This window comes from Mytilus trossulus, chromosome 14, assembly GCF_036588685.1.
Source record: "Mytilus trossulus isolate FHL-02 chromosome 14, PNRI_Mtr1.1.1.hap1, whole genome shotgun sequence".
Taxonomy (NCBI): Eukaryota; Metazoa; Mollusca; class Bivalvia; order Mytilida; family Mytilidae; genus Mytilus; species Mytilus trossulus.
The window spans coordinates 55,229,816-55,242,811 of record NC_086386.1 but is presented as its reverse complement, the minus strand read 5'-3'; positions in this window follow the sequence as shown (position 1 = coordinate 55,242,811).

Genomic DNA, 12,996 nt, shown 5'->3' with positions numbered 1-12,996 from the left:
TGCAGGTCTAGAAAGTGTGACATGTCTGAATACACACAATCATTTTGTCCCATTACATTTTGAGACATTGTTTGCTGTACACTCCTCACTGTGATTGAGACGTTTTATCCATATATTTATAGAATTAGGTTATAGATATTTCATATCTTTTTCAGTCTGTGGTGTTTTGTAAATTATTCCATAGCTTTTCTAAAAGCCCCAGCCTTTACGTAACGAGACCGAAGTTTTTTTTAAATCCGTTTTAGGAAGTCTTGTAGAATTAAGAAATAATTCATGGAGGCTTGAATATATCGTGATTTTACCACGGGTTGGCCCTTTATGACAAATATTTTACCCTGAGCGATAGCGAGGGGTAAAATATCGGCATAAAGGGACAACCCGTGGTAAAATCTAGATATATTCAAGCCCCCATGAATTATTTCGATTCTAATAGGTCAAATACGGCAATTCTTTTGGATCGAAGCGCTCTAGGTGGAGGCAAATATTTGCCATTCCCATAAATAAACGCACTATTAAATTGGCGTAAAAGAACGGAGTAAACTGAATTAGTGACATGCTTAAACTATTTAAAATAACGCATATAGATAGTTTTGAATTATTTTAAATGATAATTTACTTATATGTCTTAAATGTTTAAACAAATATGGCTTATAACACATTTTAGCATCGTTTGTTTACGTTGCCATGTTGTGATGATTTTCGGTTTTTCAAGCGTGTATTTTCCCGTAAAATGCTCATATTCTAACGTCATCGTATTATGACGTCGCGAAACTCATTCATAAAAAAGCATATGACGTGGGAGTACGATCGGAACAGCCCATGAAATATATTCAAATTTTACCACGGGTGTGTACTCAAAGCGTTTGAAGAACGTCATGTTAGAATAATTGACATTCAGAGTTAAAGTCGCACTTCGTTCATAAATTAGCTATATATATATAACATGGAGCAAATTTACAGATCTAACATTGTTGGGTTGATGTTTAGACGAGTTGTATATAACATGGATCTATATACAGGGAAAACGGTACTATTTGTTTTGCCATACAAACATTTTCTAGATTTTCCACTTAAAAAAAAAGGAATAACACAGGTGTGTGATGTTAGTTCTTTATTATTCTGTTTAAGGAAACTCGCTTCTCATATCTTTGAATTTGGTCAGATTTCAGAATTCTTTGGTTTTATCCATCTGAATGCCTTAACAAATTTGGCCGGTGACCCCCAGTTTTCTTTTTATAATTCTTTTACATGTATAATGATAAACTGTCTGTCAAAGTCTTTTAAAATTTTAATTATTTTTAATAGTTTTTGTGGACTTTAACTTGTCAATGATAAAGCTATGAAAAGTCAAGAGAGAAATTTTTTCCGCTAAAATGTCAATGGCTAATATCTCGAAAACAAGCACGGTGACCTATATATATATATATGTTTTGCTCTTTTAATTCCTTTATTAATCCCCTATCAATATAACCGGTATCAATATATGCTAGTGTTTTGAAAAGTTAATTATTTTGAAACCGAGAAGCCAAATTCCTTAAAACAATGAAGCCAATAGTATCGTGACCGACTACCAATGGAGCTTGTTTGTGTTATCCATACCCACCGTCAATTGACACCTCATGTGAATTATTTTATTTTTTTCTCGAATAATTCTCAATATTTTAATAGGTTTCCAATTTTATATTGTATATTTGACACTGCAATAATTCATAGTCTCATAAGAATAAAAAAAAACATATTGTACCTTTACATCCTACAGGAATCACAGCGCTCCTAAATTGACATTCTTCGATGTTGGGAAAATGTTATACTATACCGTTTTCCCTATTAGTCCCTACAGCAGATAGCGTGAATCGTGTTTTGTTATTATAATTTTGAAAATGTGTGTACATTCATTTAAACCTTTCAGATTTTTTCTTTGCTTAAATCAATTAATTTATTTGCTCATGAAACAATAAATAGTTACTATTTATACATATTTTTTTTAATAGAAAATTACTTTGACTGAAAATAAACCAGCTATCATGACTATAACAGATCTGAAATATGCGAATCACTATTAATGTGTACCATGTATTCGATGTGCAATAAGAAAGATAACTCTGATTGTTTTAGAGACACCAGCTGAATGGGCAGAGATTCCGTTGCATGTAAAAAGTCATGAGAACGCAAAATGATAATAAAACTGTTGTTGCAATACATAGGGTACAATCAATTATATATATTTTGTGAAAGCTCTTAGAATTACAATGTATACAATGTATAGCCTAACAAGCCGTAGCTTAGAACATCAATAACGAACTATTCATGTACACATATGGGCGTTTTTCAATAAAAACCTATTTTCTTGTCCCAGCCACTTTAAAAAAAATGTGTTTGATCTTTGCAAGTAATTTTTTGTGCAGTCAGTACATTGAATTAGATTTAACATTTTTAAGCAAAAAAACAGTTTATTTTTTAGAGGGATTGATAAGATATTGACTCTTGAATGGTCCAAAACAACCAAAATGGCATGTCCATAGACCGCCTGTTCAACATTCATACTCTAAAATATTGTAAAAAAATGAAGAAATAAATGGGTTTTTTACTTAACATAGGTTCTTTAATAATTCAAAAGTATGTTCAAAGCCAACATATTTTAATAAACAGCTTTCAATATAGGTTTTTTTAATTTCAGAAGGTGTGTCCCTCATAAAATGTCCACTACGAAACGAAGTCATTAAAATTTGTCAATAAACAGTTTTATAAATTCAATGTCATTTTTATTTGCAAGAGATATAAACATTAGGGTCTTACAAAAGAAGTGATGCTTTTATAACGGCAATTAAATTGTTGATAAGAAAAATTAAGCACATTAATTTGACCAGAGTGATACCGTATTTTTGATAATGTCCACTACGAAACTGGTCATATCTCCTTCAGTATCTGGTTTTAAAATGATGAAAAAAATATCAGTGTACAGCTTGATAAATGCTTTGATGAATACAATCAGTATTGTTACTATTGCAATATAGGAATTGTGGGGAAAAAATAAAACATGCAAATACGTCCCTTACGAAACGGTCCCCTACGAAACAAGTATGGGAGAAAAACGTTTCGAAGTGGACACTACCACTACCATGCAGTCTTTTTTAATATTTTTTTAATTATATTCGTGCAAAACAAATAACAAGGATTAGTTTCATGTAATTTTTATTATGTTTTTATTAACATATGATAGGGTTGATGTCAACTACGAAACTTTTTGTCCACTACGAAACGGTTTTGTCCACTACCTAACGCATCAAAATGTCCACTACGTAACATGAGTTGAACCTTCATATGTGAAGTACTGTCTAATCTTTATCGATCAAAATGGTTTTCCAATTCAGAAAAAAATGATACTTTTCTAGTTTTTAAAGTAAAAAAACTGGAATGTCTATAGGAAACATTTAATATTGCAAAAAATATATGTGTTTAGAAGAAGTTTCGTAGGGGACAAAAGTCCCCTACGAAACAGTACACAAATTATGAAAATAATATCATTTTAAAGAATATTTAAGATTGCAATTTTTGTTTACAAACAGGTCTATTATAGAGGTATTCAAAATAACTCTTGAAATTAAATTTTAGACAAGTTGATTTTCCAATTTTTTTAGGTCTGAAAATCATGCTTTTATTGAAAAACGCCCATATAAGATTTTTACACAGAATAACATACTTTAATTTAGTAATATATCCAAACTAAGATAAAAAAAAAAAAAAGAAGGACTAATGAAATAATATACTAAACAACAACTATACACACAATAAAAGGTTTACATGTAGTCAGTTGCTAATTTTCTTGGTTTTTTTTTTGTTTTGTTTTGTTTTTTGTTTTTGCTAATTGTAGCATCAATCTTGACAATGGTTTTCTCTTGTGAATTGTTTAAAATGTTTTCTGTCAGCGGTCGTTTATGGCTTACTATACGGTACTGATTTTGCTCATTTAGGAAGGCAGTACGATGGCCTAGTAGAGTATATTGGTCTCTGATGGATAATTGTCGCATTTGCTATCATACCATATCTCCGTATTTGTTAAAAAAAAAAAAAAAAAAAAAAAACATTAAAAAGGAAGAAGTATTTATTATGTACAATTTACAGTTAACCACAGAGTCGTTATGACATACAGTACTGTAAGAGAGTTAGAGAAACATAACAGATATTCGTATACATGTTGATAAGGTCACCATTGGGACAAGATATAAATGGCCTTCCTGTATGGAGTGATGGTCTTTGAAATAATTTTCGAATTAGACTGGACTGGTATTACAACAGTGGTCGAAAGAGAGAGTGACCCAACAATACAGGGTTTCGCTTAATCGCGGCAACCTTAATTGGAGGTTTTACTCTTCTAAAAGTATGAACGGATTTTGAATCCTAGAAATTGAACTTCATATAACAAATACTATAAAATGCACCCGCAAAGTGGAAAGGGATTAATATAAGTTGAAAAACTTGTTTCCCAATCCACTATAAATAAATGTTTAAACTAAACTATAAGATGCATGTTTTTTGCAACAAAGTGAAGCTGGAATCTGCATATTTAAATAAAAAATCAGTGTATCTCACATGAATAAGTCTTACATGTATATCATATATTATAACCTTGTCAAACGTTTATGAAAATAGTCCTGGTGTGGAATGAATGCAGATTGAAGTAGTTGTTGCAAATAAAAAAAAAATATAATTCTTAAAAACAAATAAATGTTCGCCTCGCTACGTGTGTATATTTTTTCAGGGATAAAGCCCCTTTCAAAACCTTACATGTAGATCATCCACTGTGTAAGTATCCTTATGTAATCTCTTTTCTGCATATTCAGTGCGATTGATCATTAACTATTTACCAGGTACAACACATACTTGTATATCCACGCAGTCAACGGAAAATAACAGTCACGCAATTTCGTGGTTCATATTTATATTATGCACGAAAATTTCCCTTCAATCGCTGCATATATCAATTATTACTTGTTACATGTCTAGTTTTTGAATGCTTTTAAGATATATATTTTAAAGTGTTAAGTGCAAACATATATGCACAAAAATGGCAGAAGAGATTGGATAAACGTTATTACAACATTCTAAACAATATCTCCATGTTACACAGATGATCATGCACGAATTTATTTCATTTATTGAAATTATTTGTGATTTAAATACTTGTTAACATGATAAAACTTTACTGGATAGGAACCCATATCTATATATATGGTAATGCAAGAGATCTATCAACTGGCCTGTTTCCAAAATGTCATTTGAGTAATTCAGTGTTTAGAAAGCATGTGTTTCTCGCTTGTAAACACGTGAACATACATGTATATACTAGTACAGGTATCTTTGCTTAGAAAGTAGTCGCATGTGGTATTGCAAAAATTTAACAGATGGCATCAATCAAAAAATGTTTTTGGAATTATTCTTTCAATTATGTGTGACCTTTTTCACGTGTTGCAGACGTCATTGTGACTTTGAGATGATGAACAGTAATATAATAAAATTGAGAATGAAAATAAGGAATATGCCAAAGAGACAAAAAACCCGACTAAACAGCAGACAACAGCCGAACGCCACCGATGGGTCTTCAACGCAGCGAGAAAATCCCGCATCCGGAGGTAGACTAAGTCCTCAGACAACCCCTACACAAAAGTTGTGTAAACTGTTTCGGGTTTAAAAAAAAATTTGCCGTTTGTGAAGTTTTTGTTTTGTGGGCAAAAATTCCAATGGAGCTTTTCTTCGTGTATGTTAAAGCTTATACTCTTAACAGAGGGGGTTCAAAAATAAATATTTCCTTTTATGTTATACTGAGAATTACCATACTGACAGTGTACTCCTTCTTTTGTCTTTATCCCGCACACTATTTTTTACGGTATTTATAAACTGGGTGTAAATTTAAATAATAATCATAATACTATTTAAATATTCATCATTTCATAAACGGGCATTTGCATTTGCATTAGTTATATGAACAAAATAAAGTATGATTTTATTTGTTCAATCATTAATGAAAGTGCAATAGTAAAAATTATAATTCGCTTTTAGCAGCCAGTGTGGTTCAATTTTGTCAAATTAAGCTAAGAAATATTGATGATGAATTATTCACTTGCAAGTTAATAATTCGATCTAATTGAATTTGTATTCATTTGAACTTCAATTTCAACACCTTACCTACATTTTGTATATATGGATAGGGCATGCAGTGTGCGTGTTCGGCTATTTAAAGTAAAAGAATGTCAACATTGAAAGTGAAACAAAGAAAGGTAAATCATTGATTGACTGATTTATGTTTATATCGCTTTTAATTATGACTATTTGAGATATTCGGAGGTCAACTAGATGGTTATATTTCGATGGTATCAAGACTAAAATACAAAGGAAACGAAACTTAATTTTATCGAGTCCATGCCCTGCAAATTGTTTATTTTAGACTTTTTATAATTTGGATAAATGTTTTACATGGTTATAAATTAAATATATTGAGTAAGATTGGTGAACATGAACTTGATTGCAAGTGCCCCTTTAAAAAATTACTTGCACTTATATCAAGTATTACAATCAAAATGAATTATGTAATTACATCCTATTATAGGAACTATTTCGCCTAACTTTAATTTCACAAAATAAATGCATTGAGTGCAACTGCATTTTTTAAATTTAAATAACTTAACAACAAATCAAACCAAATTATAAGACACATCTATTAACATTCTTACATAATAAATTAATTATCAGTTCCCGTCGTGATCATTCGCTATCTCTCTGGAGTTACCGATACAGTAATTACTTTTCCAATTTCAATACATAAATATATAAACATGTATATTGATTTCTTCTAAACATTTAATTTTCATATAAACTAAGTATTTAAACCTTTGCATAGCAATCAAGTATCATGTATCTCAGAATTGATTAAAACGGTGTTTGTTTGTCTTAATATATTAAATATCTATTCCTTAGGGCGAAAACTTATTATAAAATACAGCGATGACAATTTGTCACAAAACGTCTTGACGAAGATAAAAGTCGTTTAACTCATCACTGAAATATGACGGCATGTAAATGAAAAGCAGCCGAGAACGTAAAACTTTCTCTAAATGAAAGATCTAATTCAGCATTCAAGTTCAGAATGGACGTGGCTAAATTTTATTACATCCAGCATGGTTTGGGATCCTGACTCACTGCTTGATTGAGAGGAAGTGGTTGTTAGGTCACTCGACAGGATAGCACGTTGCATCCCACTCAGCCTTTGAACTACTTCCGGAGGGAAGACGTTCTGCTAAACCAGACTAAGTGATGAAAATGTTGCCTCCATTTACTCGTTTGACTTTATTTTCATTTGGATCAGATATTTTCTAATAAGTCACGGTACAAAAGTTAAAATAAGGATTGTGTTATTTGAATCAACGTTTGATGCAATACAATAAAAGTATTTTTGGTGTAGTCTATTTCTTGAGATTTAAACAAGATGTGCTGTTGTTAACTCAGAAAACTGCTTTATATGTTTTTAAGTACCAACTTTTCAAACAAAGTAAATCATAAATATACTGTATTTCCTATTATAGATCAGTATAATGCAAATACTCTAAAAACTTAAAGTCCATATCAAATGTCCCTTAAATTTCCACTGCGATTGCGTAACGATGTTGCAAATGAGTAATCGTTAATTATAGAATTGATTGCAGTCTTCGTACATGTATGCGCCATATCTTATCAAAATTGTCGTCATATATACTATATGTCATTAGAATTATCATTGTATGTTTTGCTGTCTCTGAATGTTGAAATCTTTACCTATTATGTTTGTTTGTTTTGTTCACGCATCATTGTCAATATCGTGGAATTGTGTGCGACTTTCATACAAGTGAGAAGTTTAGCTAGCTATAAAACCAGGTTCAATCCACCATTTTGTGATTTCACTTTAGGAATTATTCACTTCCTATAGGGGCGATGCAAATATTTATGTATACATGTGTATGTAGAGACACCTGCTTTCGTTGGAATCTTACGTCGACCTCAAGATGACCTTTGTGATTATTTTTTCTGTTATTTAATTGATGTCCCATTGATGGTTCATGTAGACCCCACATTACAGCTATTTCAGAGTTTTACATAAGAAGTCCAATTGAAAAGAATTGTTATAGATTGATTACATAACACAGTTAGCTTCGCGGCTAGTGATAAATTTTCCATGAATAATTTTGATAATACATGTAACAAATATATTTTGTACAAATGTCAAGGAACAAGAATTTATAAAAGTTCTTTTTAAAACCCAAGACCAGTACCAGGTCTGGACTTGATACGCTGCATGTAATTGATTGAGTTTGTAAGTATACCGAAGCTTAACTGATTATTCCATTTCATTGACGGCAAGATAATTTAAGACGCGAATTTTCTCTTTACAATGAGCAAACGTGATGCAAAACTTCAACTATGTATGATCGGCATTCAGAAAGTGGCTACACGGAAGAAATACAAAGTGCTTACTAGCTACAACTAAACCTTATCAAGATGCAGACCAAATATCTAATCATAAATTTTCTTTTATCAAAGCAATGAAAACTTTGACGAAATGTTCCTGACCAAGGTCTTTTGGACGTTTCCTGGACCTGCCTTTGGTCTTCTAAGACGCAAAATACCCGAATCCGAACTAAAAAAACAGAGGTTCCCAAGTTTTTACTACCATTTCAAAAACTAAAAGAGGTAAACTAAACGTACTGTAAGTAAACATTCTGCTCAACAAAACGACACACTTCTTCAAGACTCTTACAACTGACAAATAAAATCCTGGCCAGGTTGCCGCGACGTGTTTCCCTTTTTTTCTATTCTTTTTTTTCGATTGTGGATTATGCAATAGCTATAGGCACAACATAACTTTTTAAAGTTACAATGTATATTTTACAAAAACAGCAATTGAAAGGATGAAGGATAGTGTATTCCAAAACCCTATTATAAATATTTTGTATCTTGATTTTTCGTTAGGTTGTCGTATCCAAGTTTCCCGTACACATTCTTTTAAATTAAACGAAATAGACAAACAAATTTCCTTTTCGTAACCTCACACACGATCTTACTTAAATTTCCTTTTCTAACCTTTTAACTGTTAAGGACGGATACTATTTCACTCTATACAAAGAATGCACTACTGATTATATACAAACTGAAATTAACAACAATAAAACGCTCAATTCATTTATGACATTGATTCGACATTTAATGCATACATTCATTTGTGTACTGACGAAGTTGTTACATTTCTATATATCATAAAAGATCAGCGATCAACTGATTTGTGAACATATTTAAATATTGAATTTTGATTCATTTTAAAAATGTAATTGAATATACTTAGTGCTTACTGTTTTATTCAAAAGTTATTGACTAACGGATAAAAGTGCTGCATGGAAGTAACTACAGTATTTTTTTAAACTTGAAAGACGAGATCTATAAAAAGTATACTATTAAGTACTGGGAACTAAGAGGCTATGTAAAGAATGTACTTAGTGTTGTATCCTGTGCAAATCTTTAGACTTAAAGGTGAGTTTAAATTTGTTTGCCAAAGATTTGAAAGAGTTTGTAGGGTAAATGGTAACAAAACAGCAATCCAACTACAGAAAATAGACATCTACATATAATAATTATTATGTCATGTCGGTTTATAAGATGTCAAGCTCTCAATTATTCAGAATCTAGAACGAAATTAACTGAAACTGCGATGTAAAAGATCTCCCAATTAATTTCATTTGTATACATACACATTGGAAAAGAGAAAAGAAAAGACAAAATTAATTTACAAGACAAAAAAAGTTCTAAACGATTGATCGGGTTTCGATTAAGGTCAGGTACATCTATTAGACAGTGACGGATCGGGTTTCGATTTCGTCAGGTACATAGACATTGGGTTGTATTTAACTAGTTTTCTTTACCCACATAACTTTTCCCATGGTCGTCATTTCAATCTTTGTTTTAATAACTTCGTTTTGATGTTTTGACTATCATAAAATTTGAAACACTTTTTCTAATAAATATAACATCAATTGAAGAATCAACTGTTGATTTTTACATGTCCAGCAGCAAATATTACATGAAATACACAGGGGTTTTAATAAGTGACACGGTATAAAAAGAGCAAGGGAAATGTGAATACAATATTTCTTTTGTAACATCAGACGACTCAATACAGATGGTTTTGATATTTTTATAAAGCACCCCTTTGTGTCTGACACATAACTATTTAGATAAATAAATTCTACCATTAACTTATTATGATATGTACATGTTTATTTTCATTTTCTGTGTTATATTTTACATTAAAAAAATAATGCTCGGCAAGCTTCGCATATTATTTTAAATTTTGATTTGAAGATTAGCATAAATCTTTAATTTGATGAATTGTTGTATACATATATACATGTATCAACGAAGCAGCGTTGGAGAATGTACATGTACTAGATTTCAATGTTAAAATAGTACTGTTAAACTTAGCGGTTAGTGTGTGTGATAAATGTGCAAGACGGATATATATATACATGTAGAGCATAATTAAACATATGCTATACTAATAATAATAAATGACTTATTTCATATATAACGTTCACAGTATCTGTCCTAACCGTATTCTGTTGAAAAATGACACGTTAAGCTTTTAATCTAAATGGAAACCTCAAGTTTTGAAGATAAAAAACCTTTCAAAATATACAGAATTTCAATTTGGAACAACCAACCCCTCACAGTATTGTATTGTGTTCAAGCCGCAAATTATATCATGTTTAAAACATGAGCTCAATTGTTAAGATATATTCTGTAAATTTCTAATTGAATACAACAATCCGCCTTATTGATCGAAGTCTCAAATTTATTCAACATTCATTTAAATGTAAAGTTATGAAAGATGAACTTAATTGAAAAAGGTTGGATAAGAATTTGTTGAAAGGGTCCCCAGCGTAACTACAATGAAGTATTGAATTGATCGCTTGTTATTTTCTATTTAGAAAAGCATCATTAAATAGTATTGCTTTTTTACTCCTTCCGACGAATCGCGTGTTTATGTATATTTGTATGTAAATTGTATTTCACAAGCATGTGACGATTGCATATTCAAATATACCGTTAAGTGATTTGTGTTAGGCTTTAGTAATTCATTTTCTGTTTACTAAGAAGGATATGTGTTTATCACACAGTCGTCTATATAAACATGTGTGTTTATCATTGTTTAAAGTAAGTAAAATTCATTTTAGAAAACGTAATTATTTTAGCATTTGAGTTATTGAAATTACACTGAGAAAAGTTTATTTTTCACCTTCTTAAATACGAGTCGTATACATTTCCATGATCATGTTGAATTATGCTAAAATAATAATGAATTAACATAATGCTTTCTATATTGCGAGTCAAATTAAAAAATGAATCTCTGTTAAATTTGATAGTCAGTGAGAGATCTTTACAAAACAAAAATAGAAGCAAATTGGAAAAACTATTTGGGATTTCAAAGTTATTTCTGACCATAACCCCAAGGATGACCATAGTCATCATCTATCATACACGACAGTAAGACATGATATCTTTGGTCGTTCGTCGTTTGACTGTGCAGGATGTTTAAATATGCACCCATATAAAAAAAAAAAAGAATATGGTGTAACTTCCCAAAGAGATATCTCTCCACCATAACAGACCAAATGACACATAAATTAACAGCCATAGGTCGCCGTACGTCCTCCCAACAACGAGTAAAGCCCATACTGCAAAGTCAGCTAGCTTTAAAGTCTCCGAAATCACAAATAAAAAATAATTCAAATTAGAAAATTTTAAGGGCCTAATTAATGTTGCAAAATTGAAATATTTTATGAACTGATTCACACAAATGGATGATGCAAGCTTACAGTATTTAGTTTCACATATTTCTGTCATATTATTCACAGTGCTGTAACAATACAACATAGTATGAAGAACGTGCTAAACAAATCAGATGAATATCAGGTAGAAACAAATAGAAGTACATCTAGCAAAAACAACACATAGTGGATGCGCAAGTGGCCGGGTACTTGTAAACCACAATAACAAAAATACACTATTACAGATCTTAATTACCCGCATTTACTGACAATTAAAGTCAATAAGAACTTATAGAAATGCGAGAATGCGATTCGTGTATCCCTTATCAGTGGTATCGAAAGGGTTTTGAGAAGACCTGTTTTTTTAGAGTTTCATTTTGGAAGAGAGTAGACTCGAAACGATCGTCTGAAGCCTCTTTGACATGTGCTTTATCATGGGTTGATGAGAACTTGTGTATTTGTGTGATTTTACTTAAAATTTCTGTAAGCAACCAAAATCTGACGAAAGTGCCCTAAATTATAAAAAGGAAGATGTGGTATGGTTGCCAATGAGACAACTATCCACAAAAGACCAAAATGACACAAACATTAACAATTATAGGTCACCATACGGCCTTCAACAATGAGCAAAACCCATACCGCATATAGTCAGCTATAAAAGGCCCCGAAAAGACAATGTAAAACAATTCAACCGAGAAAACCAACGGCCTTATTTATGTAAAAAAAATGAACGAAAAACAAATATGATACACATAAACAAACGACAACCACTGAATTACAGGCTCCTGACTTGGGACAGGCACATACATTAATAATGTGGCGGGGTTAAACATGTTAGCGGGATCCCAACCCTCCCCCTAACCTTGGACAGTTGTATAACAGTAAAACATAAGAACGAACTATAAAAATCAGTTGAAAAAGGCTTAACCCATCAGATAGACAAAAATAAAAGTGGACGTGGCCTAACCCAACTATCAATTTTCAGCAATTGACTTTAAATTATTTGCTTTAAAAAAAATATTACATGTTTACTCGACTTCTTTCACCAGAAACTTAAATATATCCAGAGGACATGGTACATGTTAGAGATAGAAGCCTTGGTGAAACTTTTCTGGATTCGAGCGTCACTGATGAGTCTTTTGTAGACGAA